The sequence below is a fragment of the Schistocerca serialis genome, chromosome 7, assembly GCF_023864345.2.
Source record: "Schistocerca serialis cubense isolate TAMUIC-IGC-003099 chromosome 7, iqSchSeri2.2, whole genome shotgun sequence".
Lineage (NCBI taxonomy): Eukaryota > Metazoa > Arthropoda > Insecta > Orthoptera > Acrididae > Schistocerca > Schistocerca serialis.
In genome coordinates, this window is record NC_064644.1 from 631,890,105 (window position 1) to 631,909,393 (window position 19,289).

Sequence of the window (19,289 nt, forward strand, 5' to 3'; positions counted from 1 at the left end):
AGGCAGACTCAGTCACAATCAGAAAACACCGACTAACATTCTGTGGACACATACACACAATGAATAGCGACAGATTCACAAAGGGATTTAGGATGTAGTAAATGCCTTAATCAAAAAAAACCAGTTGGTTTCAAGAAATAGAAGAAGGCTACAAACAAGCAGGAATCAGAATGGAAATGATGAATGAAAGAGACAAATTCAGAAACAAAATTATGAACATAAAACTTGAAGTAAAGGGAAGGAAGAAAACAGAGAAAATATGTACATATCAAAGGAAACAAGAACACAGTCTAAGAATGAAAAGATTTTGGGAAGAGAAAAGGGAGGAGGAAAGAAGGAAAAAGCTGAACAATCACGTACCAACCAAGTTGAACTCTGTCAGAGTGTGTGCTCACCATCATTATTTCAATAAACATTATGACTGAACAGCGGTCTGCAAACACATGTGAATGAGGGGAATACTGTTTCTATCAGTGATTTCCAACTGTGTTCGGGAAGTCATTCTTTCTGTTGTTGTTGTATCGGATCTGTTGACAGCTGGTATGTTCAACCCAGTGGTGTGCAGCTTTACCCGGCTGGAATGTTGTCAATCAGACCAAAAGCATGTCCTTGTGGGCAGACCCTAGCACGAGCAACTGAAAAGTGTCGTTTATTAAATGTAGCTTGTCATTGCTGGAAGAACTTGGCATTTTTGACACACTTCTGTTTCCACGCTACCTCCTTCTCCAAAAGTTATGTGTGCATTTGGAAATTGGTGAAGTAAAAAATATAAAGACATCGTGTCATTCTGCCACATCCGTCTGTAGTGTGCATTTTGGGGTGCGTGTATGATACAAGGCATTTAGGTATGGTGAGGTTACTTAGTAATTAGTGTTCACAACGGCTGGCATAAAGGAAACATGACAAGTATTACATTAGAAAGCAACAGCGATAGCTTTCCGACCGCATAATTTCTACTAGGCAGAGTCAGAAGCAGACACAGTGGCCTGTGCCAGATACGAGGGTTGGAAGTGGCTGAAATGTGAGTCGTGGGACAGAGAGAAAGAGAGAGAGAGAGAGAGAGAGAGAGAGAGAGAGAGAGAGAGAGAGAGAGAGAGAACACACAGACAGCACCATAAAGCATTCCCCATCTCTTTCTGCACAGAATGCACCACACTGCTGCCTTCTTAAGTGCACCCCAGTATAATATGTTGTTTGGGAAGTGGGTGGTAGTTATCACCATTGCCACGACCTCCCCTTGTATCCACTCCTGCAAGATTGTGAAATCTACAGCCACTGAGGAGATTTATGTGAGATGTTCCTATCAACTTTGTGTAATATTCATATTGCACACTTCTGCAGACAAAACAGATTTTCGACCTTAGCTTAGGAAAGAAAAGAATCATCACAGATCATTAAGGTTCAAAGAACTTGTCTTGAACACTGTAAGGGATCCGTGATCCCACAAACATAGATGCTAGTATCTGACGCCCAGGTCGATAGCGGACAGGAGTCGATTGTCGAGCACTGTAGTAGGCAGTGAGACTAGTGCTGAGTGCGCAGTAGTATGGTAGAGTGTCGAGTGAGAAGTAGTGCGGGAATGACAGGCAAGAATGGTGGTCGAGTGAGTTGTAAACGGTAAAACTCACTGGAGTATGACGAGTGAGCACGTCCCCCTGATCATCGTGGGGTTGACTCTCACTAATGCCGATTCGCGAGTGATATGAAACAGAAAGTGACAAGTGCCGAATTACGTGTTTCGCATCAACCGCATCGGCCAGCAACAACCATGGATTGCAGTGAGGATTGTTGTGAATGTTAACCATCAGCATTGCGTGTGACAAAGTACTGAAAATAAGCAATCAATAAAAAGAAATAACCGCAATTAGACGTGTAAGGCAAAGGTAGCAACTGCCTCAGAATTTGTGTGTTAGTAGGAAATATATATCAGTTGTACATCGCAACCTTTGTGATACTTAATAATAGACAAACTTTCAATCATTAGCTATTCTGTCTCAGAACAGCCGCATTCGCAGAACAACCAATAGCCTTTCATCCATTAAGTATACCGTCATATATCATAATAATTAACTGTTTGGTGGCTTCGGTAAATTACCCAAAATCCAGTAAAGGAATTAATCAGGGATGTTTCAACACGAATGCTTAAAAATTCTTTTGTAGTTAACCTATTTTCAGATTATGAAGAGTTCTTTGTTACAGCTTGTATTTTTGTTCCAGGTGGCACTGAACTTGATGGCTGTAGTGATGTCATGAAGGCACAAAGTTGGAAGTTGTTAAACCTTCAGAAACAAGATTTTCAAAAGTACTTCTTCTCAGATACCAATATTTTGCCCCTGTTTGTGTCGGATACACAGATGTCTCAGTTGTTATCACATAATTTGAGTGTAGTGACTGAATCTAGAAAACAGTTTCTTTTGCTTCCATGTACCCCAAGCATTATGTGCAATGCAGGACTCCTAACAAGCCAAACACCCAGAGCACAGCCCTCTGTCTTCTCTTGCAGTTTCTGCAGTTCAGGAGCACAGTCCGGAAGTCTGACTCATGTTGACCAAACCGGCAGGGCGAAAATGGTCAACGTGGGTTCGAAGCTGGTGACAGAACAGACTGCTACAGCACGAGCAAAGGTTTTTGTGGGACCCGAACTGATGAAACTCGTACGAGAAAGGTGACGTACTTAGCGTTGCTCGCCTGGCGGGAATTGTGGGGGCCAAGCAGACGTCCAGCCTTATCCCTCTGTGTCATAATATATCTTTATCCTCTGAGGCTGTGGACATTGAACTGGACTCTGCTCTCAACTGTGTGATTATAACTGGCACGGCAAAGTGTAGAGGGCAGACGGGCGTGGAGATGGAAGCTCTCACTGCTGTATCGGTGTCTGCCTTAACAGTGTACGATATGTGCAAAGCTGTGAGTCATGACATTGTGATATCTGAAATAATGCTTCTGGCCAAAAGTGGGGGAACTAGAGGAGACTTCCACCGGACATGAGCATCTGTGTGGGTCAGTGAAATAAGTTAAGTATACCTGGTGTGATGTAGGCAAATTTCAAAGTCTGTTCGTAGTTATCATAAATTATATACACATCGAATTGGACTGAATATAAGTTGCACCTTTAATTTCGAAAAAGAGAGAAACTTAATTAAAAATAATTTGTCAAGTTGCCCATTTACAAAAGCTTTTCAACATGTGATTTACCCTTAACCACTTTTTTTGTAGTACACTGTAGATAAATTACACACAAAAACAAAGCTTTCAGTTGCAGTTTTCATGTAAGACACTCTTAACTTCACTAACATTCATTCTTTTATCACTGTCAGTATTTTTGTCACTCTCCTCCCAAAGTACAGTGCCGTCACTACAATCCCGGGCATTGCATGTGCAGCATTTCTTGAACCGTACCTTTAAAAAGCACATCTGTTAGATGAAGAACTGTGAGTTTGAAATTTGCAACGTAACTGTACCGAATTCCAAAATTTTCTCTCAATGTTGTGCTTCATTGGTGAAGAATAAATTATATTCTTTAGTTAGAGAAAAATTGTGCCTGTCCCATTGTCTAAAATAGTGAAACTGTGAGAATGGTAATACAGAGGGGTCCAGAAAAATGTAGACTCTCTTTGATAGTCAATATTGATGGAACAAAATGGCATAGTGTCAAAATTCTTGCATGGGAGGAAGATCATTTTGTGTGTTCAAAGTGACACCTGTTAGCAGCCAAGCAACATCAATGTTGCTGAATTGTTGACTGAAGTACAGCTGTCAGTGTTGCCAGTGTGGTAGCTGCACAGGATGTCTTGATGGTTTCTCATATCTCATTCAGTGTAGCTGGGTTCTGTTGGTAAACTTTGTTTGTTGAGGTCCCCCATTGGTAGAAGTCGAGAATTGTAAGGTCCCGTAACCTTGGTGGGCACATGACAGCTCCTCTTCGACTTATCCGTCGTCCAGGTAAATTTTCATCTAAGTAGAATCTGATATCTCTGTGGTGGTGAGGCGGAGTAGTCTTGCAGGTAAAAATCTTTTGTTTCCAAACACCTCTTGGATGGCTAATAAAATCAATGTTTGCAGCATATGATACACCTCACCAGTTATGTACCTTCAAAGAAGAATGGGTCAGAGAAACAATACTATGACGGACCACACCACACATTAACACCAAGTGAAGTAACATGTTTGTCCATGTGAACATGAGGATTTTCAGCAGCCCAATACACGCAGCTATGACAGTTTACATTACCATTCAGGTTGAATTGTGCCTCATTAGGCCAGATAACCTTCCCTGCAAACCATTCATCTTCGTGAAGCATGCCTTCAGACCACTCGTAGTGCTCCATCCTTCGATTCGAGTTGTCCTCATTCATAGTGTGAAATAATCTTGGAATGTACGCTTTCCACTTTGCAGTCTTCAGAATTTATCATGCACTTGATCAGCTTACCCCACTTCCCCATACATCCTGCTTCATAGATTTTTGAGATGATCTACAAAAATGTTGCAATACAGCAGTGCTGGAACCTGGAGGTTGATGTTCTTGTTCGGAGGACCTTTCCTTGTGCACATTTTAAACAGTATTGTCGGCTTAAAATTTATACCACATACAATAAATTGTTGTTTCAGTACAGCCTTGCATTGCTCAAACAATAGTTGTACTTCATTCAGTGCTGCATTGTCATCTGCTGGAAACCCACATGACAAGATCTGTTGGGAAAACAGTGGTTTATGCTACCACTCAAAATTGCAGCCATATAACACATTGTTCCAAAGGTAATAACTATCAGAGAATGTCTACATTTTTCTGGATCCCTCTGTAGTCACTACCTAAATGGGATATCAACAAAGAGAATGTTTGCATTGCTACCTCATACACAACAATTGATTTACAAACTGTAGTGATATTTTTGTTTCATTTCATACTTAAGAAGAAGCACTACAGTTGAGGTTTCTATGATTCATAAAAGTCCCAGTTTTTATGGGGTGTGCTGTATACTCTAATTTTTTTGGAGATTTTTTGTAGAAATGGTGTATCTTATATTCAGGCCAGTATGGTACCTGTTTCCATCCTGTTTTAAGTCTTAATTCAAAATATTTATCTTTCTTTTTCCAATACCTGATCAATTTGAGAGAGATATTTAAAACAAAAAATAAGCACTAGCAAGTACGTTAATTTGCTATTGTTAAAACTTTATCTCGTGTATGTTTTCTACAATTTTGATATGACACCACCTGCACTCTTATCTTGTTGCCAGTAAAAAGTGAGTAAGTAGGTCATTAAACTCTCTCTCTCTCTCTCTCTCTCTCTCTCTCTCTCTCTCTCTCTCTCTCTCTCTCTCTGTGCCCTCCCCCAGCTGTGTGGTAGTGTCCTCTGTGTTGCTCTATTGTTTCAATTTTTGATGGTCCCGTGCTGTGAAAAGTTGAGGTGAAGTGTTCATTCTTAAATAAATAGTGTGTATCAGCTCTTTTCTCCTAGGATCAGGTTGTCATTGCTGTGTTCATTGAAGTAAAATGACACTTTTTTAACAGTTCCTAAAATGTGCACCACTTCATTGACACTTTTGCTCAGGTGTAGAGCATATTGGCCAGACTAATTTACATGTTTCAGCTTTACACTGTATGGTATCCTCTTTTTTAAAGGCCTATTATCTTTCTTGTGTGTGACTTGTCCAGAGATTGAAAATGTTTTATTTTGTAAGTTACCAATCCAGAACAGGTTTCTGTCAATTTAATTCTTCAGGTTTTTCCAGAAGTTTGCTGAAATTCCCGAGTTGTCCTTTGCACAGTCGGACATCATTGTCTTCCTCGCATATTTCGGTGACATTAGTCATTGCTTTTACAAAGTGCTACTTGAGACTGATCGTCAAATGGAGCAGGTCTGTAATTTGTTCCCTCTGCCTTCCTGCTTCATCTGCAATCTGCTCTGACAGACACCATCCTCGGGTATCCGTGTTGCGTGATATTCCGAGAGCCATCTACACTCACGGGCACGATCCTTGTGTGTTATGTTTTCAGTCCAAGCTGGCTGGTAGAATTCTGTTTGCGGGCTGTCCCTGTTTGGGGACAAGGATCGGATTCGAAAGTAAAATTCTATGTACCGACTTGACAGAAAATCCTAGGAAGTTCTGGTCTTACGTTAAATCAGTAAGTGGCTCGAAACAGCATATCCAGACACTACGGGATGATGATGGCATTGAAACAGAGGATGACACGCGTAAAGCTGAAATACTAAACACCTTTTTCCAAAGCTGTTTCACAGAGGAAGACCGCACTGCAGTTCCTTCTCTAAATCCTCGCACAAACGAAAAAATGGCTGACATCGAAATAAGTGTCCAAGGAATAGAAAAGCAACTGGAATCACTCAATAGAGGAAAGTCCACTGGACCTGACGGGATACCAATTCGATTCTACACAGAGTACGCGAAAGAACTTGCCCCCCTTCTAACAGCCGTGTACCGCAAGTCTCTAGAGGAACGGAGGGTTCCAAATGATTGGAAAAGAGCACAGATAGTCCCAGTCTTCAAGAAGGGTCGTCGAGCAGATGCGCAAAACTATAGACCTATATCTCTTACGTCGATCTCTTGTAGAATTTTAGAACATGTTTTTTGCTCGCGTATCATGTCATTTCTGGAAACCCAGAATCTACTATGTAGGAATCAACATGGATTCCGGAAACAGCGATCGTGTGAGACCCAACTCGCCTTATTTGTTCATGAGACCCAGAAAATATTAGATACAGGCTCCCAGGTAGATGCTATTTTTCTTGACTTCCGGAAGGCGTTCGATACAGTTCCGCACTGTCGCCTCATAAACAAAGTAAGAGCCTATGGAATATCAGACCAGCTGTGTGGCTGGATTGAAGAGTTTTTAGCAAACAGAACACAGCATGTTGTTATCAATGGAGAGACGTCTACAGATGTTAAAGTAACCTCTGGCGTGCCACAGGGGAGTGTTATGGGACCATTGCTTTTCACAATATATATAAATGACTTAGTAGATAGTGTCGGAAGTTCCATGCGGCTTTTCGCGGATGATGCTGTAGTATACAGAGAAGTTGCTGCATTAGAAAATTGTAGCGAAATACAGGAAGATCTGCAGCGGATAGGCACTTGGTGCAGGGAGTGGCAACTGACCCTTAACATAGACAAATGTAATGTATTGCGAATACATAGAAAGAAGGATCCGTTATTGTATGATTATATGATAGCGGAACAAACACTGGTAGCAGTTACTTCTGTAAAATATCTGGGAGTGTGCGTATGGAACGATTTGAAGTGGAATGATCATATAAAATTAATTGTTGGTAAGGCGGGTACCAGGTTGAGATTCATTGGGAGAGTGCTTAGAAAATGTAGTCCATCAACAAAGGAGGTGGCTTACAAAACACTCGTTCGACCTATACTTGAGTATTGCTCATCAGTGTGGGATCCGTACCAGGTCGGGTTGACGGAGGAGATAGAGAAGATCCAAAGAAGAGCGGCGCGTTTCGTCACCGGGGTATTTGGTAACCGTGATAGCGTTACGGAGATGTTTAATAAACTCAAGTGGCAGACTCTGCAAGAGAGGCGCCCTGCATCGCGGTGTAGCTTGCTCGCCAGGTTTCGAGAGGGTGCGTTTCTGGATGAGGTATCGAATATATTGCTTCCCCCTACTTATACCTCCCGAGGAGATCACGAATGTAAAATTAGAGAGATTAGAGCGCGCACGGAGGCTTTCAGACAGTCGTTCTTCCCGCGAACCATACGCGACTGGAACAGGAAAGGGAGGTAATGACAGTGGCACGTAAAGTGCCCTCCGCCACACACCGTTGGGTGGCTTGCGGAGTATCGATGTAGATGTAGATGTAGGGCATGAAACCCTAATCTTTCATCTTTCAGTTAACTCAAATGTCGAGTGTCACTTTTTTCATGTACTGCGGTTACAAATATAAGAAAATACAAAATGAAAATTTCTCAACATAGTCATGTTTCTTTTCAGTATGTTTCTCAGATCAGTACACTGCAATGTAAATATTCCATTAAAAGAATATATTTTTGATTGTTACTTCAGTCAAAGATGCATTGCCTTTTTGACTTAACAATCAGTGTCAAATCATTGTCCCTCAAACAATCCTGCAGGGGTTTGACAACGTGAGACCATGGCTTTATGGAGCATCACCTAGAATTAGCTGCCGTCTTTTCTGACATGATTTTAAATCAATGCTATCATCACTGTTTCTTTTGCTTAGGGTTTTGAGTCTAGGAATGATGCAAACAATCAGCAGTTTATTTCTTTCTTACGTGATCTTTTTTCTCCTCCCTAGCCCCCTTTCTTCTTTCATTTGGTAGCCGCGAGCAAATTGAATATTCCTGATTTTGTTTGTATTTATTAATCTGTTTGTGCCCCTAATTCTTAAAAGACTTCATTATGACACTAATACTCTGAAGCAGCAAATTTGGGAAAAAGAGCTGCATTCATTTATGCTGTTGTAAAATGGAGGAATTGGTTGTAGTTGAAAAAAAAAATCTGCCTTTTACAGCTGCTGATTTTTGTCATTTATTTTACGTAGCCCACCCATGATCTACAATCAGGTCTTCCTTTTTATGTTGTATTTTTTATAAGAATGTTGAAATATAGATGATTGTTATGCATCTTTGCAGCAGCTAAACTTGAATATTGTACTTAAAAATGTTATTTGTTGTCTTTTTTAAATTAAATTGTTATGTTTAAGAAGTGAATTAAATAATTGTTACCTGTGACATAATTTTGTAGCAGCTAAAATTAAATGCTGGTCTTCAATATTTTAATTGTTATAGTTTGGGGTATGATTGTTGTAATTAGAAAATGAATGTGTGCCTTGTGCACTATGTTGTTACAGTAATTTGGAGTTTATTTTGTACATCATCTGGTGTAAATTATAAGAATTTAAGCAAAAACTTCTGTCTCTCAACAGCTTTCTTAATAACACTATTCCAGTAACTGGATATGCATATTGAAATATCTGTGTTGTATATTAGATTCTATGACCTGTACCAAGGCAATATTTTGCGGTTGCAAATTTTCTTGACTATTATTAAGTGTGTGTGTGTGTGTGTGTGTGTGTGTGTGTGTGTGTGTGTCGCTTATGCCCTACATACGAGTCCTCCAAGCTACTGATGATCTGACCAATGTACGACATGCCAAAATGCTACGGCTGCATGGGGGGATACAATTAAATCCCATCCCCCCCCCCCAATTATCTCTCTCTCTCTCTCTCTCTCTCTCTCTCTCTCTCTCTCTCTCTCTCTCTCTCTCTCTCTTCAAAGATCGGCAGGTTCAGGAATCTAACACAGAAAGAATTTAATCACGGTTTCTTTTTCATCTCTATCATACAATGTAGTCCAATTTTTTGCTAATACAGAAATAACATTTTGTGATTTATGTTGTGTACTCTTCAAAAGATCTAATGATGTCCTCATTCCTTTCTTATAAACAAAACAAGAAAAAACTGACAATAATTGTTGTTAAAATAAAACACAGAACAGTGTCTCCATAGCATCAATGAGAACATCCTTTCAGCACCTTTGACCCAGGCAGTGAACACAGCAGCGGTCAGTCTATGACTTGCAGCAGGTGAATCCCAGTCAGCTGCATTGCTCATGCACCCCACATAAATAATAATAAACAAAATCTAACAATACACATAACCAAGGCTTGATTTGTGACAGTATACTACCGCTGATGACGAAAAAAATTGGACCCAAAGATTTTGAGATGTGGTACAATAGAACTTTTGCTCTAGTTGAAGCGGTAAGATGCAAATGTTGTATTCACACTTTTAAAAAGCTCAGAAAAGTGTTATAACTTTTTCAGAAGTCTAAATCAAACTATGGAAACTCTCGGTAGGAACTTAGAAATATAGGAAATGATAGAGTGCTACTTACCATAAATACATGTTAAGAAGTCTATTTTTTTTCTTTTAACAAATCTAGCACTGCATATTACTGCCAAATTAGTCATTACCTATGATTGCCCCAGTGGCAGAAGTATGTATAATAATGTCAAAACGTTTGTGACACTACACACTAGGAGAAGCTCAAGTTTCAGATACACATTGATTGCGTTCTTGATGATGCTATCTACATGTTCATCCACACTCTGAAAACCACTATGAAGAGTATGACAGAGGGTACATCTCACTGTACCAGATATTAAAGCTTGTTCATGTTTCAAGACCATTTAAATCTTTCTCTGCATGCTGTAATTAATCTAATATTGTCCTCACGGTTCCTATGGGAGCAATAGTTACAAGGTTGTAACATATTCCTAGAGTCGTCTTTTGGTAAGCATACTTTCTTAGGATAGTGTACATCTTATCCTGAAGCGTCTGCCAATTCAGTTATTTCAGCATCTCTGTGACACTCTCCCTTGGGTCAAACAAACCTGTGACCATTTGATCTGCCCTTCTCTGCATGCATTCAATTCCCCATTAATCCATTTTGATACAGGTCCCACACATTTGAGCAATATTCTAGGATGGATCACACAAACGATTTGTAGAATGACTGCATTTCTATGGTATTCTACAAAAAAAAATCTCACTCTTTCGCCTGCCTTACCCCTGAGTAGGCCCATATGACTGTTCATTTCATATCCCTACAAAGTGCTTCACCCAGGTAATTGTACGAATAGACTTAATCCAAGCAAGACATCCTGATACTGTAGTCATACCACACTGCGTTTTCTTCATTTTGCAAAATGCACGATTTTCCATGTCTGAACATTTAAAAGAAAGTTTGAAATTATCAAGATCTGACGAATGTTTGTACAATTTCTTTCAGACTGTACTTTATTCTAGATAAATGCACTATCTGTGAAAAGAGTGCTTTACTATTAATATTGTCTGCAAAGTCATTAATGTACATGAACATACCTCTCTGTGACACATCTGAGGTTATTTCTACATCAGATGATGACTCCCCAGCCAAGATAACATTTAAGTCATTCCTACCAAAATATCCTCAATTCCAGTGACAAATTTCACTCGATACCCCTCACGGTAGCAATTTTGATAATAAGCATCGATCTGGCACTAAGTCAAAAGCTGTTCAGAAATCGAGAAATACTGCCTGCACCTGTCGAGTCAGGAAGACTAAAGTTTTAAGGTCAGGTTGACAAAACAGATTTTTAATACTCTTGGAAACAACCCTAAAGTTTCTGACGTACTACAGGGGAATGACAAAGGGATCTTTGGCAGACTAGATTAAATCTAAGCGGCATCTCAGACCGACCAGAGTTACAACTTTAAAGGCTTCTACACTGAGCAAATACAACGGGCTGTTGGAGGAAGAATGCAAAGGCAGCTTCTAGTAATGTGCAATTGCTATTCTGCGTGGTCTTTAATGGCCATTATCAAATTTTAAAAAATTAAGAATAACAATAACACAGTACACAACAGGAAGGGTACAGCAGACTTTCCCTGATTGTTCCTTACATTACCTTTCCTTGATTTTTTTTTTTTTTTTTTTTTTTTTTTTTTTAAATTATAATGTTTCTAAGTCTTTCCTGGTTTCCATTGAAAGGTTTGGATTGTTTCAAAGATTAATTTACACATTTTTTAATATTTTATTTTAATGTATTCTAGGACAGGAACTCAAAGAGCACAAGTATAAAAAAACTGCATGTAGGACATTCATGTAAAGCTTCCCATTTTTAACTGCTAGGTAATGACAGTCTATTTTGTTACAAGAAAATGAATCGGGACTTAGTTCTCCAGAGCTGATACTATTATAAGGAGTTGTGATGGAAGAACATGAGTTCCAAACAATGGATGCCTTGGATCTGTTTGCTGCTGCTTCTTTTTAATCTCTGCTGCTAATCCCATGAGTGAAAGATCTCTACCAATGAAAAAGTAGATTTGAATGACATCAAGTTTCTTCTCTTGTCGATAGTTGTTTCTACTGAAGAGAAATGAGTCTGGTCATCTTTGTCCATTTGCAGTAGTTCAAAGGTGTCGTAGCACCTGACACGTATGCTTGAAAATAACAAACGATCAATATTGTAATTAACAAAAGTATTGTCAGCAGTAAGCAGTATTTATCACATCCAAAAAGTTTGTAAAAGCTGTGGACCCTTGTTTTATCATGTCAATCCATTTGTGCCAATGGCTAACAGAGTACCATTCACCATCATGTCAAGTGGCAATAACAGTTTGCTTGCATCATAAATATTGAGTGTCAAAAGTTAATTCTAACAATATGAAATAGGACAGATTGCTACTCACCAGTTAGAGCAGGCAATGTGCAGCAGACAAGCATACTGAAAAAAAAAGAAACTGTCAGATATTATATACTCAAAAAAACACTTAGGTACTGAAGGAATTATCCAAATACCAAATAGGGCTGAAATCAGTAAATGTGACATACATGTGAAGACAGAAAAATAATTACAGTTTCAGAAAAAACTGGATGATTTATTCAAGAGAAAGAGCATCACAAATTGGATGAGATGGTCCACCTCTGGCCCTTATACAAGCTTGGCTCTGGCTGATAGAGTTGTTGGATGTCCAACAGAGGGACATCATGCCAAATTCTATTCAAATGTCACTGTAGATAGTCAAAATCCCGAGGTGGTCTAACGGCCTGCCCATAATGCTCCTTACATTCTCAATTGGGGAGAGATACAGCAACTTTGCTGGCCAAGGTAGGGTTTGACAAGCATGAGGACAAGCTGTGTGCGGACAGGCTTTATCTTGCTGAAATGTAAGCAATGTAAGGCTTGCCAAGAAGGGAAACAAAATAGGATGTGCAGTATTGTCAACAGACAACTATGCTGTAGGGGTGACATCCATGTCACCCCTACAGCATAGTCGTCTGTTGACCAAAAGGGATCTGTTATGAAAAGAAATCGCACCCCAGATCATCAGTCCTGGTAGTTGGACCGTATGGGATGTGACATTCACGGTGGTATCCCACCGTCTGGGGGGTCTTCAGACACATCTGTGCTGATCATTGGGGCTCAGTTCATAGTGGGATTCATCACTGAAGCCAATTATATTCCAGTCAATGCAATTCCAGACCAGGGACGTGCCTGGGGACACACCAGATAGCAGTGCGATACCAACCTGGCTGCTGGCTGCCATACAGCCAAACGAGGACTGATGGTCTACTGTGCCATTTCTTTTCATAACAGGACCCCTTTGGTTGTCATCTGTGTCACCATTACAACACAGACATCTGTTGACGATATTATAAACCCCATTTTGTTTCTCTTCATGACAAGCCATCATTTGCTTACATTTCAGCAAGATAATGCCTGCCCACACACAATTCGTCTTCATACTTGCCACACCTTATCTTTGCCAGCAAGGTCACGGGATCTCTCCCCAACTGAGTATGTCTGGGGCATTATGGGCAGGGCCACCCAACCAGCTCATGATTTAGACAATACAATGTGCCACTTGGATAGAATTTGGCTTGATGTCCCTCAGTAGGACATCCAACAAATCTATCAATGCCAAGCTTGCTCAAGAGTCAGAGGTGGACCAACTTGCTCAATTTGTGAAGCTCTTTCTCTTGAATAAATCAATCAATTTTTCTGACATTGTAATTTTTTTTTTTTTTTTTTTTTTTTGTCTGTGCACGTACATCACATCTACATATTTCCATCCCACACAGATAATTCTTTCATGCTGCATAATGTTTATTTTTATCTTACGAGTGTAATCTAATGGACAGAGTCCACCTCAGCATAGGGAGTCTCTGCTGGTTGGGAGTGTGGAGGTGGACAGACAGAGAGAGGTGTACTAGGGGGACAGTAACAGTGTGTGAGATTGGAATGGGAGCAGTGGAGGGCATTGAGGTGTGGGGCCACAGGAACGAAGCCTAGAAACTTTAGCTGCGACATATTCTTCACTCCTGTAAACCCCGTTACCTAAACCTTTGCTAGTCTCTCTGTCTCACATATCTAGGCCTTTACCTGCTCCCACCCCAGCCTCACACCACCACACCTGCTTGATGAGGACTGTCCCATACTTTCTAATATCTAAAAATCTTCCTTCAATGTGCCAGTCTGCCACTCAGTGTCTCCTCTAGGTGGGGAGCAGAAAGCTATCCTATTTCATATTATTGTTATTCCATCCCAGATTTCCCAATGTTTAAAAATTAATTTTACACTTGCCGTAAAGTATTACACAAACACTAAGTGGTTATTTTTTCTGATTTTCAAATTATATTTTAATCTCATTTTTGTCCCTTTATCTAATCAACTTTGCAGTGTGAGATTTCTGACGAGAGTACGAGTTATTCAGAAAGTTGGTAAAAAGTAGTGAATTCTTCCTTTGAATCACTCTCACTTAGTCTCAGGCGCGAGCAAATGTGTGTACCCGTATATGCATTTAGCTGTATCAAATTATCTTCCCCAACACACAAAATGGGGGTCATTATTCATTTTATCTTGAAAGTATGTGTGAAACGCACTTTCCACAAAAAGGCTCAGATGCATAACTCTCAAAATATGTGTTTGAACAATAGGTCTGGAATTTTTAAAGACAAGGCGAAGAAACCATTGGATTGTATAACTTTTTTATTAATCACAAAGAAACAACATGATTCAAAGACATCAACAACAGCAATGGACGTTCAAGTGAATTGTCTGCCTCCAATTCTGATCACAGAGAAACACTCCAATAGGAAAGAGGGCACAACATCCAGCTCCATTTTCAAAAGCTGCAATGTCAAATATTACAACCTGTAACAAAAAAAGGTCATGTGATAAATATAGTTTACATATCGATTACAGTAACAGAGGCATATATGATCTAATAGGAAGGGGGAACAGAAGGGCAGGACATGGGGAACAATGAACAGATGAGATGTGAAACCATGGTAAGTTAATAGTGGCGATAATGCCAGTTAATTACATGTGTGGGAAAAGCAACCACTGTTGCAATTCAGAGCTACTCTTGTTTCTGCAACTGATCTTCCGTTCTTTCATTGTTCCTATTTTTCTCATATTAATAATTCTAGTTATAGAAGGTTTTCTAACTAAAAGCTTATTAGCATTTTGTAATGAAACCGATAAACAATACAGTCAAATTCTCTAATGGAAGAACACAGTACATCGCGTTCGTAAATAACTTGATCCAACAAAACTTTTTATATGAGTATCTCGACATTCATTACATGACATTTAATTTTAAGTATCAATACAAACACTTACATAAAACATTATTTACACTCAAAACCCATTATTCAAAACTGATGTCCATATGTGTAACTGTTTACAGTAGCAATTATTAATATAGTTACTATTGCTAGCTTTAATATGGATTGTTAAAAAGTTTAGAAATGTTAACTTAAAAATGAACTGTAAGCAAAATCTTTTCTGTTAAAAAGTTAATGTTGAAACCACTGGAGAAACATTATAATGTATTATTGTAGTCATCATGTACACTGAAAAAAAAAAAAAAAAATTGCAACACCAAAAAGTAATTAACGTAGAGTAATGAAATTTCAGGAATATATATGTCTAAGTAACTTATTTAAGTGATTAACGTTGCAAGATCACAGGATAATATAAGTGCGAGATACACCATTGCAAATGTGATACAGTAATACATTGAAATCCAGTGTAACTGCCCGAATGTAAGCATGCAAACGTGCATGCATTGTGCTGGATATGAGTTTGTGGGATGAAGTTCCATGCCTGTTTCACATTGTCATCGAAACAGGGATGGTTAATGCTGTTTTTGGGAGACACTGGAGTTGTTCAACGATGTCCCGTGTGCACTGAATTGGAGCCAGACCTGGTGATCAAACAGGTCAAGGCAACATGTTGACGTACTGTAGAGTATACACCCATGCCTCCATCTTTGCTACCCTCCCTGTTTACCTCTACCCTGTTGCTTCATAACCTGGGTTGTGAGTAACTGAATCCACTTTCTCTTCTTCCCCTTCTTTCCCCTCTCTCCTCCCTGATGAAGGAACAAAGTTCCAAAAGCTAGGATACGTAAATTTTCTGTTATGTTTTGTGTATCTATTGGCTGTACTGGCCAGCCCCTCTATCTCTTTGTTAGTATTTGTTTCTCGTCTTTATATGAGATTTTCCATCATCACAATAATGTTAGTTTATAATTTATGGACAGCCTAATCCATTATTTCCTGTCAAGGTTTGAAACTTTAGTAAATCATAATTTTTGTCTTGGTAAAATAAAGGTGATTAGCTGTTTCCCTCATGCACATGTAAGAGACTGTCAGTTCACATCTACGTTTATAATCTGCAATCCACCAGGAGGTGCATGGTACAGGGTAAGTCCCATTGTACCAGTTATCAGGGTTTCTTGCTGTTTCATTCATGTATGGAGCGTGGAAGAATGATTGTCTGAATGCCTCTGTGTGAGCAGTAATCATTCTAATCTTATCTTCACGACCCCTGTGAGAGCAATATGTGGGGGGTTGTAGTATATCCCTAGAGTAATCATTTAAAGACAGTTCTTGAAACTTTGCTAATACACTTTCTTGGGATAGTTTACACCTGTCTTCAACAGTCTGCCATTTCAGTTCCTTCAGTATCTCTGTGACACTCTCCCATGGATTAAGCAAACCTCTGACCATGCTGCCTTTCTTTGTATACATTCAATGTCTCCTCCTAGTCTTATGTGGTACAAGTCCCACACACTTTAGCAATAGTCTATGGTGGGGGGGGGGGGGGGGGGGGGGGGGGTCACACGAATGACTTGTAAGCATCTCTCTAGTAGACTGATTGCACTTCCCCATTATTATACCAATAAACCAAAGTCTACAACCTGCTTTACCCACAACTGAACCTATGTGATCATGCCATTTCATATTCCTACAAAGTGTTACACACAGGTATTTGTACGAGTTGGCAGATTCCGACAGTGACTCACCCATATTATAGTCACAGGATACTAAGTTTATACATTTCTAAACATTCACAGCAAGTTGCCAATCACTGCACTATGTTGAAATCTCATCAAGATCTGACTGAATATTTATGCAGCTTCTCTGAAATAGCACTTCATTACAGATAACTGCATCATCTGCAAAAATCCTGATTTACAGCAAGGTCATTAATGGACAAGAACTGCAAGGGCCCCAACACACTTCCCTGGGGCACACCTGAAGTTACTTCTACATCTGATGATGACTCTCCATCCAAGGTAACATGCTGTGTCCTTCCTATCAAAAAGTCCTCAATCCAGTCACGAATTTCACTTGATACCCCATATGATCGTACTTTTCACAGTCAGTGTAGGTGTGGAACAGAATCAAATACTGTTAGGAAATCAAGAAACACTATCTACCTGTTGCCTTGATCCAACGCTTTCAGCAAGTTATGTGAGAAAAGTGACAGTTGGATTTCATATCATCTATGTTTTTGAAAACCATGCTGGTTGATATTGAGAAGGTAGTTCCGTTCGAGATACCTCATTATGTTTGAGCTCAAAATATTTTCTAAGAATCTACAACAAATCGATGTCAAGGCTACTGGATGGTAGTTTTGTCACTCCTACAACCCTTCTTGTAGACGGGTGTGATCTGTAATTTTTTCCAAAAACTGGATAAGGTTTTTTGGATAGATTACAGTGAGAAGAGAGGATAACTCAGCCACAAATTCAATATAGAATCTGACGGCGATTCCATCGGGGTCTGGAGCTTTGTTTAATGATTTCAACTGTTTCTCAACACAACTGACACTAATACCTATTTCATTCATTTTTTCAGTGTACTAGGATTGAATTGGGGCAGTTCTCCTGGGTTTTTATTTGCAAAGGAACATTTGAAAATCGAGTTCATAATTTCAGCTTTTACTTTGCTACCCTCAATATCAGTTCCTGTCTCACTTGCTAGGGACTGGACACTAACTTTTGTGCCACTAACAGGCCTTACATACGACCAGAATTTATTTGGATTTTGTGAAATGTCATTTGACAGTATTCTGCTACAGTAGCCATTGAAGGCTTCATGCATTGCTCTCTTGACAGCCAAACATGTTTCATCCAGCGTCTCTCAATCTATAATCCTACACTTTGTTTTACACCTATTATGCAGTAATCTCTGTTCCTTTAGACGTTTTCTTTACAGTGACTGTATACCACGGAGGTTCCATCCCATTATGAACTGTTCTACTAGGAACCTATCTACTCAGTGCATGGTCAACTGTTCTTTTCAAGTAGAGGAAGAGCACCTCTACATGCTACTGACCTGTCCTGAAAGTTTCAAGTTCCTCACTGAGATAAGATAATACTAATTTCTACTTAGTTAACTGAACGCATAATAAGAGGATCCTCACGACACAGTAAATAACTGTGCGTCAGTCGGGTGTGACCAATGCGGAGCCAACAAACGACGACTGAGTCCCTGCGGGTGGCTCGCAGGGATGACCGCCAAACAGTCGTCGTCTCCTTGATATGACGGAGTTTGTTTGGCACGGGCAGGTTGCGCCATTCAGTGTCCCAGAAATCGAAAACTTTGCGGCGTAATAGTGCCCGCAAATCAGTCGCCGGGAGGCCAATCTCCAGAGGTGGTTTACTGATGGCCTCTTTCACCAGGCGGTCAACATTCTCATTGCCGGGGATCCCAACATGGCCTGGGGTCCACACAAAGACCACAGAGCGGCCGCTACGTGCAAGAGTATGCAGGGACTCATGGACAGCCATCACCAGATGAGAACGAGGGAAATACAGGTCGAGAGCTCGTAAAGTGCTCCGGGAATTGCTACAGATAACAAAGGACTCACCTGAGCAGGAGTGGATATACTCTAGGGCACAAAAGATGGCGACCAGCTCAGCTGTGTAAACGCTGCAGCCATCCAGCAAGGAACGTTGTTCAGAATGGTCCCCTAGAGTAAGCGCATATCCGGCACGACCAGCAACCATCGAACCGTCAGTGTATACAACGCCAGAGCCCTGATACATGGCCAAGATGGAATAAAAACGGCAGCGGAAGGCCTCTGGAGGGACGGAGTCCTTCGGGCCCTGTGCCAAGTCGAGCCGAAGGCAAGGCTGAGGAACACACCATGGGGGTGTCGCAAAGTGGCCCGGAAAGGAGGTGGAACTGTAAAAACCCTAAGCCCGGAGAGAAGCCCTTTGACGTGGACTGCGATCGTACAACCTGACCGGGGCCGACGTTCAGGAAGATGGACGACCGATTGCGGGAACAGGAGACGATAGTTTGGATGCCCGGGCAAGCTAAAAACATGGGCAGCATAAGCGGCCAGTAAATGTTGGCGCCTCAATCGCAGTGGAGGGACACCTGCCTCCACAAGTATGCTGTCCACAGGGCTGGTGCGGAATGCTCCTGTCACCTGTCGAACCCCACAGTGG

General features: G+C 40.4%; 1 protein-coding gene and 1 pseudogene across 1 annotated transcript in view; both read right to left on the minus strand.

Moving 5' to 3' along the window:
• Positions 1-12,232, minus strand: part of LOC126412424 (molybdenum cofactor biosynthesis protein 1-like) — a 262,733-nt gene extending 250,501 nt beyond the window's left edge. Inside the window, exon 1 of the mRNA XM_050082019.1 lies at positions 12,225-12,232. The gene's annotated coding sequence lies outside the window, so the exon portion shown is untranslated. The remainder of the gene's footprint in view (positions 1-12,224) is intronic.
• A 2,274-nt stretch (positions 12,233-14,506) lies between these two features.
• Positions 14,507-19,289, minus strand: part of LOC126412427 (14 kDa phosphohistidine phosphatase-like) — a 47,253-nt pseudogene continuing 42,470 nt past the window's right edge.